Source organism: Osmia lignaria, chromosome 13 (genome assembly GCF_051020975.1).
Source record: "Osmia lignaria lignaria isolate PbOS001 chromosome 13, iyOsmLign1, whole genome shotgun sequence".
Classification (NCBI taxonomy): Eukaryota; Metazoa; Arthropoda; class Insecta; order Hymenoptera; family Megachilidae; genus Osmia; species Osmia lignaria.
Window position 1 is genome coordinate 5,703,757 of NC_135044.1, and position 16,049 is coordinate 5,719,805.

At 29.2% G+C, this 16,049-nt stretch overlaps 1 protein-coding gene across 9 annotated transcripts in view; it reads left to right on the top strand.

The window, feature by feature from the left end:
- brat (tripartite motif-containing protein brain tumor) overlaps positions 1–14,750 on the top strand; it is a 79,138-nt gene extending 64,388 nt beyond the window's left edge. For all 9 annotated transcript variants that reach the window (XM_034320287.2, XM_034320281.2, XM_034320284.2 and 6 more), the window contains one exon: positions 1–14,750. This exon is cut by the window's left edge and continues 13,839 nt beyond it. The gene's annotated coding sequence lies outside the window, so the exon portion shown is untranslated.
- The last annotated feature ends 1,299 nt before the right edge of the window (positions 14,751–16,049 follow it).

The following is a 16,049-nucleotide window of genomic DNA, read 5'->3' on the forward strand; positions in this document are numbered from 1 at the left end:
TCCTACTATTATTAAGTTATCAAGTTACTTTTATTGTCATTATTGTCATTCTCATTTTTATACTCATTATTATTATTATTGCTATTACTATTTAATATAATCGTATGACAAGAACAAGTCAGCAATGATATTTGCCAAATGCTATTTTAATATTTTATTATTATCGTGATTATTATTGCTTGTATTACAAATATTATTATTATTAATATAATATTTATGAATTTCTATTTATTTAGTAATAAGTTGGGGTAATGTTTTTAATAATACCTCGCGATTGTACTTATTTACCTTATAATGTATATTTATTATTGATTATTGGTGATTATTATTGCTATTACTATTACTATTATTATTATATGATTATCATAATTCATCGTCGTGGTCGTCATTATTGCTACTACTACTATCATTATCATTACTATTGCTACTACTATTATTGCTACAACTATCATCATTAATACTATTATTATTACAGGGATGGATCGAGAAATTTTGAAATTTCTTTATGGTTTGTTCTATTAACAATTTTAATAAAAACAGATTACTTATAGTGGGTAAGATTAAATAATTAATTTTATTTAAAAAACAAAAAATAATTGTACAAATTATATAGGTACTGCATTAAGGGAGATAATTTTCTTTTCTTTTATAAATTAATTTTGTTAAAATTTCACAGCTCCCTGGATCTGTCCTTGTATTATTATTAATTACCATTGTGATCACATCAAGTTGCTATCATGATTGCAGTTGCCAGTCATTCTCATTAATGTCGCCATATATCAAATATTTACTTATATGTATATATATACATTTGCTTATTGATATAAAGCAGCTATAACTACAATGTATGATATATAATATCATGTATATAATGTGTATGCTCGCGCATCCGCATACCTATTATATAAAAATCTTCATTAATTAGTATTATACATATACATATATACGTACGTACATGAATAATATTATTAATATTGCTATTATTTTATCATTATCATCATCATTCGTCATTATTATTACTAATATTACAACTACTATCATTATTATTAATTATTATCATTAACGCATTGATGTCGTATTTTATCAAGAAAGTTGAATGCGAGAGGCACATGTGGAAGGTGATGCATTGTTTAATAAGTTACATAAAAAACTGATATAAAAAAATGAAAAATACCAAAAAATTACGATTAAGAAGCGGAACAAAGTAAGAAATAATAGTTAGGGTCGTTTAAACGCGGTTCGGTTGAGAAGATATATATGTATTTTTTTAAATTTTAACGCTAATTAATGTATAGGAATGAGAAACGTGAGCTGTGCGGGAATCGAGTGTAAGGTGTAATTAGGGGAGGGGGGTCGGGGAGGGGGAGGGCAGGATAATTTATTTATAAACAAATATTAAAGTCTGGGAACAGAAATCTATTTGTAGATTATACATATATGTTTTTCTTTTATTTTTTCTACAATTACTATTACCATTCTTATTATCGTTATTAAACTGAGGTGTTTTTTACCGTGTATCGACGATGTTGCATGCGAAAGAGTTGATGACATAAACGTTTCAATAAAACAGCCGATCATATTTGGCGTCCTCCTACTGTCTTCAACGTGCTAGTCCACCGATGATGCGATATCAAATTTATTTCTTTCCAAAATATTGGACAGTTGTGATCGTAGAGATACATATAAGTATAGAGTACGCATTACAGCGCACATTACAAAAGGGTTCCGTCTCAAAAATCGTCTCTATTCCCATCTGAAAGAACTTCCCACAAGAAACTTATTAATTCAGTCGATTCTTAGCACAACAATTTTTGGGTCGGCATTCCTTATCATATTTTGTGTAGAGTTACTAACAATAAAAGGATTTATTTTCTAAAAATGATTCATATTAATTATTTCTTTCTTTTCGTTCTCATTCGAATTGTTTCACTTTAATTATTCATATCAATATCGACAATTAACCCTTCATCAGCTGTAAGAATCTGTTGGACCAATTATTAAGATGGACCAAATATAACTTGTGGGTGACATGACAGATTTTGTTAAAAATTTATTTTGCAGATTATTCAAGTACGCTCATAATGATAATATCTGTTGTAAATTTTTTTCTCTTAATTTATGCAAGACTAAACACAGAATTGTGAAAAATCGCTTCCACGATTCAAAGATCAAGTCTGAATTGAAAAATGGTTCAAATTATTTATATATTTTTCCATATTTCGTTCTATTTTATCTTCCTATCGTCATGGTTAATAAAATAGACTGACAAGCAAAGAAATTTTTTAAAAAGTTTCTTTTATTACAATCAACTGCCATAAAAATAAACAATCAAAAAATTGTTGAACCATTTATAGAACATTTGTATTCGTTTGATAAAAGAATTATCGGTGGACGTTTTGGTAGAAGAACGGAAGGAGGGCATAAACGAATCGAAAAATGAAAAAAAAAAGAAAGACACAAATACTATTATACATAATAAACGATGTGGAGGCCAATTTTTTCGACTAAGAAGGACGATTGTTGTTAAGATTCATTCTTCTTTCATAAAAGTAATCTTTCAGGATTACTGCGACTTGACATCCTGTTGTACTCGATCTCTGCTTCTTTCGATTGTTCTTCTGCATTTTTATTTGTAAATTCATCCAGAAGAAATCGTGAGGTTTATCGTAGAAAAGATAGAGAGAAGGTGTAAGGTATAAGTATCTTCATGTCAATTACTCTAGGGAACATCAAAGACAAAGGTAACACTTGCATACCTTTGCACCACTGAGATAACATTTTATTCCACAAGTGTTTTTTCTACCACCTTAAACGTACTTTCTAACTTACAAAAATCATTCGTCCACTGCTTCTGCTTCTTCTTGGCAGAGAGTGAATACACGAGAGCAAGAAAACTTAAAAGAATGTATGCATTTGTGTACGTCTATATATACATGTATGTATTATGCACAAGTGTGTATGTCGTGCGTCCATTTTGTGAGAAAGAGGAAAAACGAACGAGAAAGATTGTTTGTACGAGGAGAGTGACCTATTAATTTCATGGTATACTGGTTTGAATTTACACATTGAGAAATAACGAGGTGATCTGAAATGTCTAAACCCTCATAGAAACTTGAAACATATTTTTTGAAGAAACTTTATGAATAAATTATTTTACCTTAGTTTCTTTTCTTCTAATTATAATTTAAGAAATTCTGAAGAAATAGGAAGAATTTTCTTTATTAAGGAATAAGGAACATTCGTATCAATTAATGCGTTGAGCTTCTACAAAATAGAATTATTTTTTATAAGTGTGACAAATAAAATTTGTTTTCCAATATTGTAATTTGTTTAACCTTTTTTTATTTATGAATGTATACATTTATTAATCTGGCAAGCAATAAAATTTCAAATTTTATTAGTACAAAAATAGATTGTTACACCTGGTTTAGTAAAAGCGTGTCATTTTTAAATATCAAAATGATTTATATTTTCAATATTTATTTATTTTGTTTTTTATGTAAGCAACTGAAGTGTATACATTTATTAAATTTCACGATTTTATTATAACTTATACATAATTCAGGCATACACACAAAATAAATTGAGTCATTTTATACCCAGAGCACATTCTAATGAGGGTTAACAGCTACAAATTTGTAAAAATAAATCATTTTATGATCCTTTAAAATTATGCAAAATTGAATCCAAATCTTTCAATCTACATTCTTACATTTTCATCATGATCCAATGATGAAGATATCCCAAAGAACATTTTTATTTCAATAACACCATTTGTTATTTCCTTGGCGTATTTAATCTTTTGTGTTTCTCTAATAAATTTAGTGATGTGTGTGCGTTGTAAAAGACATTTAAGTTTGAATCAAAACTTTGAGATCATACCTAAACGATGGAAAAACCTATTGACATCCTTGAAGGATACAAATTGTCCGTGTCGACACATTTAACACGAAGATAAACCATTTATAATGAACTTACAAAATTTCTTTCATTTCTTACATTTACAAATACTTAAACTAGTGTAAGGAAAATGAAAAGAAAAAAAAAATCCCATAAAAATTTAAACTGTTATTATACATTTTTTTTACTAGAAATCACGAGAGAAAAAGTTTGTCTTTACTGTTTACGATGTTGTAAAATTAATGTTGTGCAAATTATATATTTTCTTTTTCAATTAAACCATCGACAGTGTTAATACCGTGAACCTTTAACATTTTCCTACAAAATTTTATTTCCGACATTTCTACCCTTTTCTGTGCTTCTGAAAATTCATCCAACTTGCAATTTGATTGTAAATGTAAATAACTGCATTCTTAATAGACTGTTAGAATTAATATGAATGTTAGGTGTTCAAACTGTATAAATAAAAACGCATTCAGGTGGCATCGTTACTTGTGTCCCCATAATATTGTTCCAATAAAAATACAATTTTTGAAATCATTATTAACAGAATAATAATGATAATTTATTGTTAGACAAAAATAACAATAAAAATGTAATAATATTAAGATAATGATAATATGGGGACACAAGAAAAAAAGAAACAAAATTGCTGAATATCTTAATAGGTATAGATCCTAATATTTGAATAGACAGTAGTAGATATATAAAGCGTTCAAATAGGCAATGAAACGTTACAAATAATATAAGTGAACAACAAAATGAAAGAAGTTCTGTGTTGAAAATTTTTAGAAACAGTTAATGATTTGTTTAAATTCAAAAAAGTGAAATCCTACAAAATTCTTTTTTTTGGGATTTGAATGTAACTATTCTTCTTTTCAATGCAACATTTATAATTGCAATAATTAGGTATCAGTGTACTGTAAAATTTCTTCTAGAAGAAGAGAAGGGTGTTGAGCTTCGAGGATTCTCTTATGGAAATTTCAGTCACGAAATAGTCTCGGTGAAGCAACCAACCGCTAGGTTTCTAGTGCACTACAAGTTCTTTAATAGGCCTAAAAATTCTTCAGTGAACCTCAAGGGTTCTAGTAGGTTGTAAGGAGTTCTAGTGGCTTTTAATGGATCATAAAAAGTTGCGGTGAATCATGAAAGTTCGTCTGATGAATCACGAGGCAACATCTTGGCGATTCTTTAGAATTCTTCTAAAATAAGCTGCATCAGTTTTAATAGCGGACCATACGAAACCTCTGTTAGGTTGTTGCACACTCAAATGGTAGATTTCGAGATGTAGAAAGTCTGACAAAGTCTAGCGAATTGATGACATAAAAGTATCTCAAAATACCACTTATGGTATTAATCTCAATTTAGAGCTAATGAATTAATGAAAATGATTATGTAAACGTTTTATCATTTTAATGAAATCGTGTTGGACTTAATATGTTTCGAGGGTTGTTGCTTGATGTTATTAGCTACCAGCTATTTTGTATTAAACATATTAATGAAATTCTTATACATTCATTTGCATAAAATTTTAAGCTTCAAATTGATACGTTGTTAACACCATTTTACATCACTTTTATGTCATCAAATAATATGCAACAAATCTAATTTATAAATTAAGAAAAATTTCCAGTGCTATGAAATCATTATTACTATGCAAAAACAATTAGAACTATATGTTTCTTAGTAATCCAGCAATACTTATTAATAATTGACACGATTTCTATTCTTCGGGTGATCTGATCGCTAAGCACAAAAGATGTAACTGGCTATTAACTTGATCATAAAGTGATCATAAATAACTTACATTAATCAATCTTAAATGTAAACAATAATCGTAACAATAACAATAGTAACGTCAACAATAATGATAATATAGTATGACAAGTAGTGTGAAGATAATAGTAATAGTAATAAGAACAATAATGATAATTTATAAATGCATACATGATTTTGTATCATCTTGAAAATTACATATTCATGGTGTTCCAATTCAAGGTGCCATAAGAAACAATTTAAACTTATTCATTATCCAAGCTGTTAATATTTAAACTGAATCACAATCTAGATTTTAAAATGATTTTAAAAAATTGTTACTATGGATAATGTTTATAAATTATCTACTAGCAATTATAGGACACTTGAATTTTTGATAACACTTCCAGGAAAAATCTTTACATACCTTATAACAATTTCAAATATTATTTCATCGATTTTTTCGATAATCGTTTTGGACTAGACTTAGAGGAGGAGGTGGTAGTAGTATGCAGTAACTGAGGGCCAGGGTAGACCTGATAAAATAAATAAATATTTGATCCAAAATTCAGTATGTAATGCAATTAAAAATAAAATACACGACAGTAAAATTAGGGGATGTGCCTCACACCAGAAAAAAAGTTCTGATTACGCCAATGTAAATCACTGTTGAACAAAAGCGTTGACAAACTTTTCATTGCAGTAGCAAAAACAGGCATTAATCATACGACAGAACTCTAACGTAAATGGCGTCAGTTGTTTAAAAATGTCGTAAACATAACAAGTGCTTCCCAAAAGTTTTCATATCTGTCACTATTGCTGGTAGCTGAAAGTGATGAGCCATGTTGCTACCATCTTCTCTGTAACGCATCCATTCAATTATCAAAATTAACACTTTTCATCCCTTTCCTCTTCTAGAAGATATTCTGCATACCCAGGTTGAATATTTGCTGAATTTATAATCTTGCTGCAACGTTATTGCAATAAGATATTTGCGCCTTAAAATTTAATCGACCGTATGAATAATCTGTACACGTATATCATTAATAAGCAGTAATCATTACAAGCTGACAATTAATCTCATTGATCATTGACATTAAGCATTACAATTTCTATTTAAAAGTAAATATTATTATGTGTTTCTATATACAATTAATATTAGTGTTTTTAAATAAACATATATAATCATTCTAATAATGGATAGATATGTACTCGGATCAGCATGCACGATCAAATCAATTTAACGATTAATTGTTAAGTAAATATAGTTAAAAGATGAAAATTTTGTCGGGAAAATACAAATGTAAATATTGAGAAGAATGAAAGTAACACCATACGATATTCACGATTCGTATTCGTCTCCGTTGATGTACATTCAGGTGCAATGTGGACCTTCCTTGTTTAGGGATACATGAAGGGGGTGGAAAACCTAAAGCTAAGAAAATCCTAACTATAGAAGAAAAATTGAAGTGTTAAAAAATTGGAAAATTGAAAATTCAGGGACCTGAAAATTTGAAAACTTAAAAATATAAAAATGTGGAAACTTGAAAATTTGAAGAACCTCCTGTAGAATCGGGCACCTTCTAAACAAGGCAAGCCTACGTTGTACACAGCTGTACAATAAATTAATACTTTTACAGAAATTTGCAATTTTTAACGGCATAAAATACAACCGAGAAAAGAGAAGAATTACAATAACTCGACAACCTTTCCATTTATTTGTTTATATCCAGTGCGACTGGTCAGTTGTGTTGTTAAAAATTTCAATTTCTGAAAAGACAATTCCAAAAACTACAGTTAACTGACATTGATTAGGAATGTGTTTTAGTGGTAAAAGACCGAATTAATCAGCCCCATTAATTAATTGAATTAGAGACAAAGGAAGTCAGGTAACGAAGAACGAATGAAAAAAGTTTTGAACTGTAATTGAACACCAATATTAATAATAATACAAAATCTTGTTGACCGTAATCATAAAGCCATATTCATAGGCGAATAAAACCCGATCGTTATGACTGTTCGATGAGATTAAATTGCACTGTTAATGTTGCACGAACATCTGGTAATCGTATCTTTCGTGAGGGTTGCGCGTTGTATACCTTCCAAGCCTGTAACTATTCATCTGATAAATTCAAATTGAGACTAATCGAGTAAGTTGGTAAATTAAAATTAATGGAATAATATCGAATCAAGAGAAATCTGTCTTAGGAAAAGTATAATATTCGAAGAATACATTTCTTTAGGTATTTACTATTTCTTATAGAAACTATTCTCCATAGTTTTTTCTATACCTAATATAAAATTAATATTTTCACTTATATTTAACACTTTAATGGCCGTACATTTTGTCAAGTTTATCATTTTTGCAATTTCAAAGAATTATTAATAGAAAATTATTTTTGAATGCTTCGTTTAATATGCACTGAAAAATTACTCATTTTCAAATTTCAATTTTCATATAATGGAGTTGATAGAATTCGTGACAGCGGTCATTAAAGTGTTAATATAAATAAAATACACAACTACAGCTCTTATAATTGTGTATCAAACAATTCTTATTACTAATAATTAACACATTGATTAATAGAGATTACATGACCAACGCTATAAATGTAATTCAGTCAAATAATTAATCACATTAATAATAATTGACAGTACTATGTTCTGTATTGAACATAGGAATTTTTATTCTATCAATCAACGTGTTAATTACAATACATTTCACGATACACATTCATTATCCTTCCATCGCTATAGATCGTTTAGTAAATAATTGAAATGCAACGCACAGCTTTCAAAGATCTACCTTCCATATTTAAAATGCACTTTGTCATGCCGATTACATCTTGAAATCGTTTGTCATCGTTACCGATATTTTTATTCTTCAATTTAATTGTAAGTGAAGAGGAACGATGATATCGGTATTGATTAAATATTTCATGATGATCGTTGTGTATGTTATATTGTTACACGAAATTGCACACATGCACCCTTTAAAAGAGGTTCGTAATACTAATGTAACAAAAATTTGAGCTGAATTTTTAATTTAACCCCTTTGAAAAAATTAATTAAGTATTTTAATCATTCGTTGCTGTAATTACTCCATCTAATTAGATCTCTAGTTTCATTAATCAGTGGAATTTTAAAGGATGTACGGCGAACCTCTTTTAAATTCGAGCCAACATGTATGAAGTGCTCGATATTTTATTAACAGACGCAGTAATATATAACCAATTAGAAACGTGATAGTTAATTGTTCGATTTCTTCTTGATTTTAGGTGGTTTCACCCTTAGGACGACCACAGTCACGTGTGTAGATTAGCAATAGTGAGTCGTAGTATTAGGATCTTATATTTGGAAACCCTACAGTTGAACCAGAAAGAAATTTTCTCGATTCTATTCGTGTATATTTCAAACGAATTTCCAACATATACGCATGAAGAGTCGAATCGCGAAACGAGAAATACATTTCTCTAGAATTACGAGTAATCGTAGTAAGAATATTTTTGAAAGAAATAAAAAGAATAACATCATTTGCATCGTTGATTGTTATCGTGTTGTCGCGTTGTTAAGATTACTATTTATACAAATAGCAGAACACAGTTCCACAAAAAAAAAATGGATTGAAACAATGAAATTGTAATGCAGTTCCGGTGAAAGAGCTGTTATCGGGATTGACGGACAGTGTTTTAATTAATTGCTCGCTAATTACTTATTAATTAAAATATTTATGATATTGCGTTTCAATAATCCTAAGGATTTACTGCTTAATATGCAAAGAAATAATTAATCACTTAAAGACTTTTCTATAATTAAAATAACATTTCATCGCTAATTGAAACAGGTTATTACAAAGTATTAATTAATATCATTAGATTTTCTGCTAAAGCAAACAATTAAGGAAAGTAGCAATCTGTTCTTTAAAAAAATAGTACATTCCTCGCACAACAGAAACAAATTTTTTAAATAATTTCTCTCGTCTTTCGAGCAATTCCCATGAAATAATTCAAACGGTATGCGAATAATATTGTTAACACATCAGAAAAGGAATTTGTTAATACGTAACAACGCGTGTTAACCTTGCGAAATATTTTATAACTCTCATCCTCGATTAACAGTTGGAAATGCTCTGGAAACTTTGTAAACTCTCTTGTTTTTCACGTTTCTTCGCTCAACGCACAATATCCTATCAATTTAAATACTAACTTGTAATTATATTTCTTGCTGATTCACTTGTTGCTTACTCGGTCTGTTTTCTTTCCTATTTATTATACCATCAGGTGAATGAATAATTTCATTCGAAATATTATAAATTCAATTAACAATTTTTATATTTAACCCTTGCACGATGGATGCAGAGTTATTTTGAAATGATGAAAAGTTGTCAATAGTCACAGGACAGTGACTAGATTCACAAAATATCAAATTACAAAATTTTGTAAGGCAAAGGTATTTCTGTTCAATAATTTGTCAAAAAGATTATTTTTATCATCATATGGATCTTTATGAACTTTTTGAAAAAATCCTTACTATGGAACAAAATAACCCAGTATCCCTCTTTCAAGGGTTAATAAAAAAAATGTTGAGAAATTAATAATTGGGAAAAATTTGAATAGAATTACTAAGCTGTTAATGCTCAGCGTTAAATAAATTTCATTCAAAAACACCATAATGTATATCAGAATGAGCAACGAATGAATTTTGGTTGAAATTCTTTATCCGTATATAGTACAAACATGTTTGTTAAACGCAATATAAAGAACAAAATGTTAACACAGTACAAAAACGAGGGCTAATCGTCAAGAGTATTCATTGAATTTTTTTTTTTAAGCGATGTGTTAATATGGTTAATATTGTTGCTCGACATATTTTTAACTAACACTTTTTTCGTTTTCTGTTATTTTTCTCCCGGTTTGTTAGTAACAAACATGTATGAACAATCATATTACTGTCTGACGAAACTGTTAAAATATCCATGCCTGTTATTATAGTATTAAAGAAAAAGAGAAAACAATCACGTATCCAAAATACAATGAGAATATTATAACCTGTTGAAAAAGAAAAGTTGAATTTCACAGAAAATTGAAAATTAATCTCTGTTGAATTCGTGAAAATATAACGACGTGTTTCAGTTCTGTTTGAAACTGACGAGGGAAAATTTTAAAGGCGAAAATTTCAAAAATTATGAAATTTTAAACGTGTAGATGTATTCCTGACTAAAACAGAAGCTTTCAAAAGTTGGAGATTTTCCTGTAAAAAACGAATAAAAATATTTTCAAATTAACGTCCGACCACGCAATATCGCGTACTTAATTATCAACGTATAAACCTTACAGAAGCGAACATGTTAAGGCAAACAAGTATCTATTTATAATACTAAATTAAATTATGTTTTAATCAGAACATCTCATAGAGGTTCACAAAATTTCATAATTTTTGAAATTTCGGGATTCCGAGTAACGTAAGAAAATCGTCAACAATTCGAAAAAGGATATTGTTAAAAATATTGTTGTACGTTGACAATTAATTATTTTCTATCGACAGCGCAAATGATTTACATCCTTCCGTTAATTATTTGAGAGTAATCTAATCCAGATAAAAAGAAGTCCAAAGAAATTTTCGATTTTCTTTTCTGCTTTTTTTCTTTTATTATATTAAACAAAAGTGACCTTCGACTTTAATAATAATTAAAGAAATTCACTACTTAATAATTTTCTTAACTAAAGTGTAATTTATAATTTTCTGATAAATATCTGGACAGTGCGCCAGGGTTTGAATATCGAATAAATCATATAAATTATCTTGAGCTCTTTAATGAAACAATTGTTTATCATATTAAATTAAAAAGGAGACGAAATTGGATTTTAATCACTAGCTTCCATATAATATACACAGTTACGAGTAATGAGAATATTTAAATGAAAAGTTGAATTAACAATTGAAATTGCGCGATTATTAATGAAGATTAAAAATGAAGATAATTGTTTATACCCTTTCAATTCTTCCACACAATCATTTTACAACTGAACAAAATAAAACGATGAAATGTATATTTTTTACATGTCAAATGATCCCGAGCAAATATTGAAATCGTGTGAATTCAGATGGCTTAAGAAAATAATTTTTTTTTACCGCAAAAAACATCAAAATTTGATTGATCTATAAAACGAGTAGCAACGAGTGATACGCGTTTTTAAATGTTTGTATGTTCCATCAAAAAAGAAAAAAGAGAAGAATGAAATAGAAGGGATAAAAATAAAAGAAAGAACATTGTAAAAAATTAATTTGAGTGAGAGTCAACGTGTGAATGTTATAGGTATTAACGTGTACACTTAATTACCATGTAGTTTAATAATTTTTTTAAGACAAGACTTAGACATTCCAGTGAAAACGTAGTAGGTGAAAGGGGTTGGGGGTGGAGAGATATTGATACTTAATCAATAACAAAAAAAAAATCATTAATTCTAACTCTATTCTATCTCTATATTCTTCTACCGATTATATTTTTCTAATTATATTTGTACGTTGAATTGTAAGCTCTAATTGACCAAACGCTGTTTCATGTTTGCAGAAGAAAAAACAGAAACCAAAAATCTAAAAAAAAAGAGAAAAAATCATAAAGGTTGTCAACGAGAAAATAAGCGGTAAACAGTGACACATACGTGCGTACGTTCAAAATACAAAAAAGAAAAAAAAGGGAGAAATGAAGAGATCCAATAAAAAAAAAAAGATTGATCTGGGTTATTTTTTTAACGTTGGAATTACGTTGCTCGTTTTTCCATGAAATATCTAGTCTATTTTTTTATTGATCTTAATTTGTCGAGTTTTTCACGCTCGTGTACGAGAGTGCGTGTATTACTTAAAAAGGTAAAAAGAGAAATTTGAAAAAAAAAAGAGGAGAGGTAAAGAACTATGAGAATGGGAGGTTAAATATAGAAAAGATTTTCATAAAAAAAAAGTGAAGAAATAGAAAAATATTGCGTTTCCATAAATCTAACTGCGATACTCGTGCATGATAGAAGCGTAAGGTTATACAATATCGAGTTATTAATTAATGTCTCGTACACGGCATGTTATGGATGTACTTTTATATATTAACTTATACTGTGTATGCACAAAACTCCAACTCGAAATCGAATTTATCAGGCCCATTTCGAAAACGTGAGCGCTATACTTTGCTCTCGGTGTTCCAAGTGAAATGACGTTACACGGTTCGCTCCCCTATTACTTGGTCAATCTACTTGCAGTAGTGGTTCTCAGCGAATACGTCGACATCACTAATAGCATTCTCCTTTTACTTTCCATAGTACAGAAACTTCAATGTAATAATAGTAAAATTTACACTAAATTTTTGCTAAATTTTATTACTTTAGTGTGTAATAGTGATAGTAAAATTTAGTGTAAGTTTAGTGTAAATGTTACTACTTTTATATTGAAGCTTGCATAAATTTTATTATTCTATCTTTACTATTTTTAGTATTTAACGGTAATAGTAAAATTTGTTCCAAATTAACGCTAAATTTTACTAATTCAAACCTTATGTTAAGATAGTGATTCTTCGATAGAAAAAAGATGCTAATAGATAAATTGTCAATGAGAACCATTATGAATAAATAAAAAGATAACCGTTCCGTGTCCATATTCAGAATCTCAGATCTCGCAGTTTTAGACGAATCGGAATGGGTAAACGATTACTATTAATATTTTCTGAAATAATATTTGCGATACACTCGTTACGACTAAACGTTCCACAATAAATGATGTTGCACGTAGAACTTCGTCAATTAGCGGACATAGAAAGCAAAGATAGTATTCAAACAGGGGCACAAAGGGAGGAAAACCGATCGATTAGCCACTTCAAAACGATATACAAGGTTTTAAAAGACACTAATCACTGGGGCATCACTGTCCCGAGTAATTAGTCGAAAGCACAGACAATTCTTTTGTATCGTGTTTATCTAACGTTGTTAAGCCTTAGCGTTAAAATATCGGCCGGTAATGATGCACACACATCACTATACAAACACTATCAGGCGTGTAAACCTATTTTATATACACGTAAACATAGAAATTAATGACACATACATACAGAATGTTACACATTAAATTATACAGTATTGGATGTCTCAGTTGCAGACATTTTTCAAATTTTAAAGAAACCTTTCATAGGAAAAATAGAATTTCCTAGGTTGTCGTTACAAGAGGAACAGGGATTCGCCAAAATTCCTTAGAATTCCCTAATTCTATTTTTACAACAATAATAATAAATTGAAAGACCTACAAGCTTTAACACACTTCGGTTGATATGTACTTAAAACAATAAGGTTGAAACGATTATGTGTCGACCTCTTTTCACCGATCTTACAAAACTTGAACGTTTAATAATTTATGAAGTACTTAACCCAGGAACGTAAGCTCGAAAAAACAAACTCGGTAACTCGGAAATCCAATATTGTATAATGTAACGTGGAATGACCCATACGTTCATACGACACAGAGCATAAACACTTTCAGTCTTGTCTCAAAACTTAAACGAATTTGACGTTTGTAAAGTAATTACGCATACATCTCGTGCGCTGATCAAGCGCACGAAAAAATAATCAAAACGAGTTAAACACACTGAAGAAAATACATATACATAACATCGATATCTACATGAACCTATATAAAGTATCTACATAATATTTACTTCATTATTTTACATAATCATGGGACACATGCATGTGTACGCGTTCAAACGTACATACCATACATACATAAATGCAGACACACATAACTACATATATGTAAATGTACAGGGTGTATCATTTTAATCTATCAGCATAAGTATCTTTTAAACCATTCTCTTTTCAAAAGATGTGTCAATGAACATATTACCATGGTTACGAGTCTTCTTTTTGACTTACTGTTTGAAATATTTTTTGAAGGAGGAATCATTTGAAAGATACATATGGACACTCTGTATACACGTACATTATCAAAAAAAAACAATGACAGAAGTAGATTGTAAGTTGATTGTGACTACTTCAAGGAATCAAACTTGCATGTTACGACGATAAACAAGAATGAGGGGATTTAAAAAAAAAAAAAAGATTGATCGAAGAGAAAGAGAATGAATAAAAAGGAAGGATAAACATGAAAAGAAAGTGAAAGAAGGAAGTTACGAGTAATAATAACGATGATATACTATAGGGGGTTAAGAAAGCGTTAAAGGGGTGCGAATCGATACGCGTGCAGTATTAACGTTAGCTCAAAGCTAATCACTTTGAATAGTAAATAAATTCGTGACATTCGAAATGCCAGTAATATGTATTCGAATCTTACGAAAATTTTGGATAAATGAGAAAACTTGGAGGATGAAATTAAAGCGGTTACTTCCAAATACATGTGGTAGCTCTCGTTAATATTTCGACATCATGATATTTAAATAAATATTCCTCGATTTATTGATTTATAATTATGCCAAAACAATGATTGTTAGTTTGAATTTACAGAAAATCCTAGGATTAAATGCTTTTGTAAGTTACAAACAATTTATTTCTTTAACATAATAAATATAAAGATATCGAGGGACGATTAGTTAAATATCATAATATCAAAATATTAATACGAACCACTATAGATGAACTTTTCTATTTCGATAAAAAAAAAAAAATGATCTCCAAAATGCACGTCTACGAAACGTTCACCCCTTTGATCGCAGATTCACGTTTGTTTGGTTTTTATTGTCAGAAGTTTCTATTTTTCCATAATACGATAAGGAACGATAATATTTACTATTAAATATGTGTAAGCATATAGGTGTGCGAGAGAAAAAGTGTTGGATGCATGAATGAAGGAAAAAAAAAACCGAAAGACAGGGATGAAAAATCAATGAGGAAGGGTGGGAAGGAAGAGGAGAGTGAACGATAACGAAAGAAAAATGTTGAAGTTGAGAAAGCTTAGGAATAATTGTTTTCCATGTTAAGTACGTTAAATGGTGTACGTGATATCGATAATTATTAATTAATATTATTAGTTACTAATGCTCGAATAGAAGAAATAGCGACAGAAAAAAAAAATGGCAAAGTATTGAAATTACAAGTCCATAGAAGGGGATGGATCTTGCTTGGGTATTATAATATTTTTCACATGATCAGTCTACTTTAATAAATAAAAAATCCAATAAAATTAATTCATTCTTTGTCGTTTGAAAATCTAAATAATTAACAAAATATCGATCAATAATGAGCTAAGATATCAACAGAAATAATTATCTTTTTAATTTTATAATTCACCCCTTGTGGATTCACCCCTTGTCCATATGATGTGCAAAAATACGAAAAGAGAAAGGGACGTGTATTTCTATGCATACATCAATATAAGCGCTAAAAAAGTTGAAAGAGAGAAAGAAA